This window comes from Jaculus jaculus, chromosome 1 (assembly GCF_020740685.1).
Source record: "Jaculus jaculus isolate mJacJac1 chromosome 1, mJacJac1.mat.Y.cur, whole genome shotgun sequence".
NCBI classification, from domain to species: Eukaryota; Metazoa; Chordata; class Mammalia; order Rodentia; family Dipodidae; genus Jaculus; species Jaculus jaculus.
In genome coordinates, this window is record NC_059102.1 from 30,856,741 (window position 1) to 30,860,874 (window position 4,134).

A 4,134-nucleotide genomic window follows, 5' to 3' on the forward strand; every position below is an offset into this window, starting at 1 on the left:
CCAGATGCACAAGGGGGCGCACGCGTCTGGAGTTCGTTTGCAGAGGCTGGAAGCCCTGGCGCGCCCATTCTCTCTCTCTCTCTCCCTCTATCTGTCTTTCTCTCTGTGTCTGTCGCTCTCAAATAAATAAATAAAAAATGAACAAAAAATATTTAAAAAATCTTTAAAAATAAATAAATAAATAAATAAAAATAAAAAATATGTAAAACATAGTAATTTTGAAGGCCAAAACAATTGGGGGCTCATGTAAAAGTCCAGGTCTCAGCTTTGTCCAGACCCGGCAGCAGTGGGAACATCTGTTCTGGAAACCGGATGACTCTGGCTGCAGGTGCAGGAGGGCTGGCGGACCAGATCGGCCTTGTCTGCTGCAGTGGGCCCGGAGGGCCGCGGGGGGTCTGAGCTGCGCTTGGGGGATCTGAGCTGCACTTGGGAACATGTAATTGAACAGACCCAGAGGTGTGTGGAAGATGGCGGGTTAACTCTCCGTTCCTGCCTGTAAGGCGGGCAGCAGCATTGGTGGGGAGAAGGGACTCCCGAGACTGCGGGTCTGCGTGGTGACGGCTGAGCTGATGGAAGAGGACGTGTGAAGCGCAAGGAGGGGCCCGCGTGGAAACCGGACTCGTGTGATTGGCTCTTCTCTGCTGCAGGCCCCAGGAGCCTGTGATTCTCCGTGGGAAGTGGCGTCTCTGGAGACTGTGGCCTAGAACTGGACTTCAGACCTAGAAATCCAATCCATGTGGCTTACAACACAACTTCAACTGTGGGTCGTGACCCATGTGTAATTGAATATAGGATGATCAAAAGATCAAGCCGACAGTAAAAGTTTTCTGAACACACAAAGACCAAAACTTAACATCAACCCTGATGAATCCGAGGTGCTTCTGCAAGCGCTTAAGCAGGTTGCACTTGGTGACCTCACTGCAGTCTTGATTCTGAGCGTGTGACGTTACCCCACACGACACCGATGAATGCTGTCTGAGATGGCTCGGCTCAGGTTCGAGACCGCTGCATGTCAGGAATGGCAGTTTTTAACTGCACCTACAAAGTTTTCTGCTCTTATAGAAACGATGGTTTAATTACAGAAAACAGACTTTGTTTTTTTAATGGGTAGCCCAGGCTGGCCTCACACTCCTGACTCCCCTGCCTCTGCCTCTTCAGCAATATCCCAGCAGTGTGTACCACCACAACCGGCCCAAAGCCAAAGACTTTCACTATTTTCCTATCATCATCCCTCAATATATAAGTATCAAATAAATATGTCCTTATATTATGTCATGCTAGAATGTCTGACTTTGAAAATTACTGTTTGGACTGGAGAGATGGCGCAGAGATTAAAAGGACTTGCTTACAAACCCTGACTGCCCAGTTCAATTCCCCAATACTCATGTAAAGCCAAATGTACAAAGTGGTGCCTGAATCTGGAGTTTTGCTTGTAGTAGCAAGAGGCTCTGGCATGCCCATGCTCTTTCTATGTCTCTCTTTTAAATAAATAATATATGTATATATATTTTAAGTTGATGTTTGATTTGCTAACTTGAGTTTCATGAAAAGTTGTAAAATGATGCTGGGTGTGGTGGCGCATACCTTTAATCCCAGCACTCGGGAGGCAGAGGTAGAAGGATCACCGTGAGTTCGAGACCACTCTGAGACTACATAGTTAATTCCAGGTCAGCCTGGACCAGAGTGAGACCCTACCTTGAAAAGCCAAAAAAAAATTTTTTTTAATTTTTTCTTTTTTTTCTTTTTTTTTTTTTTTTTGGTTAGAGATTAGGATAGAAATGTCTCTAAGCATACTTCCTCCATTTAAAACAATGTTTTTTGCTGGGTGTGGTGGCGCACGCCTTTAATCCCAGAACTCTGGGAGGCAGAGGTAGAGGATCACTGTGAGCTTGAGGCCGGCCTGAGACTACATAGTGAATTCCAGGTCAGCCTGGGCTAGAGTGAGACCCTACCTCAAAAAAAATTTTTTTTTTAATTTTTATTTACTTACAAGGAGAGAGAAAGAGAGAGAATGGGTGTACCAGGACCTCTAATAAACGAACTCCAGATGTATGTGCTACCTTGTGCATCTGCCTTTACATGGGTCCTAGGAATCAGATCTAGGTCCTTAAGCTTTGCAGGCAAGAGCCTTAACTGCTAAACTATCTCCCCAGTCCTGCCATTTTTTTTTACATGTTTATGCAAAATAGCCTTAGCATTGATGATTATAAACTCAAAATATCTGTCAACTCTGCAAATCACTGAAGATGCTCTAGGTTCTGTAGTATCGCAGATTGAGCCAAGATTTAATTCTTTTTTTTTTCAAGATATTTACTTTCTTTTTTATTTAATTAAATTAATTAATTAATTTGCACACAGAAAGCGACAGAGAAGACAGACAGAGATAGCATACAAGAATGGGTGTGCCAAGGCCACCTGACATTGCAAATGAATTCCAGATGCATGTGCCATTTTGTGCATCTTGTTTTACATGGGTACTTGGGAATCAGACTCAGGTCATTAAGCTTTCCAGGCAATGGCCTTAACCACTGAGACATCTCTCCAGTACTAGATTTAATTATTTATGTAAACACAAACAAGCAAATAATTTGGTTGGTATCAAATTTTATTTTATTTTATTTTATTTTAGCTTTTCGAGGTAGGGTCTCACTCTAGCCCAGGCTGACCTAGAATTCACTATGGAGACTCAGGGTGGCCTCGAACTCATGGCAATCCTCCTACCTCTGCCTTCCGAGTGCTAGGATTAAAGGCGTGCACCACCACGCCCAGCTTTTATTTTATCTTTAATGAATGATAAAATTGTATGTATACCAAAGAATTCTTTACTCTGTCTCTGTTTTTTTGGGGGGGGGCATTTTTTGTTTGTTTGTTTGTTTGGGTTTTTTGTTTGTTTGTTTGCTTTTGGTTTTTCAAGATAGGGTTTCCCTAGTCTAGGCTGACCTGGAATTCACTATGTAGTCTCAGGGTGGCCTCAAACTCATGGTAATCCTCCCACCTCTACTTCCCAAGTGCTGTGATTAAAGGCATAAGCCACCATGCCCAGTGAGTTATTTGTTTTCTTGAGACAGGGTCACACGTAGTCCAGGCTGCTCTTGAACCCACTATGTAGCTGAGAATAGCTTTGCACTCTTATCCTCTGAGCACCCCCACCAAGTGCTGGGATTATAGGCATGTGTCACCACCACACCTGGCTTAAAATAAATTTCTCTAAAATTTTTAAAATAAATTTAATTATTTGCATGCCAGGGCCTCTTGCCAATGAAAACAAACTCCAGACCCTTTCACACTTTCTGCATCTGGCTTACAAGGAGGGTCTTGGGAATTGAACCTGGGCTGTCAGGGTTCACAAACAAGTGCCTTTAACAGTTGTGCTTTCTTCCCAGCCCCTGTCTATGATTTATTGTCAGTGTTTAATTTGCATACCTATTTTGTACACCTGCATACCAGAGCATAAAAAATTTTCAAGTGAAAGGTATTCAAGTGGAAAAAGTTTGAGAAGACTGATTTAAAAGACAAAGAAGTAAACTGTGGTGAACTGGAGAGATAGATGGCTCAGCAGTTCAGGTGCTTGCCTGCAAAGCCTAACACCCTGAGTTCTATTCTCCAACACCCACATAAAGCCATATACACAAAGTGGCACATATATCTGGAGTTTACAGTGGCAAAAGTCCCTGGCATACCTATTCATTCCCTCCTTCCCTCTCTCTTACTCTCTTTAGCTCTCAAATACATAAATATTTTTTTAAAAAATAAGAAGAAGAAAAGGTGGGGGGCTGGAGAGATGGCTTAGAGGTTAAGGCACTTGCCTGTAAAGCCCAAGAACCCATGTTTGACTCCCCAGATCCCACATAAGCCAGATACACAAGGTGACACATGTGCAAAGTTGCACGTGCACACAGGTGGCACACGTGTCTGGAGTTCAATTACAGTGGCTGGAGGTCCTGGTGTGTCAATTCCGTCTCTCACTCTCTCGTTAAAAAAAAAAAAAAGCCAGTCTGTTGGGCTTGCCTCAGAAAAACAAGAAGTTTGTGGAGCCAGCTCAGTCAGTAAAGTGCTTGCTTCGAGACCCGAGTTTGATTCCCAGAACCCATGTAAAAATCTGCTAGACGTGGTGGCCCAAACCCGTGATCCTAG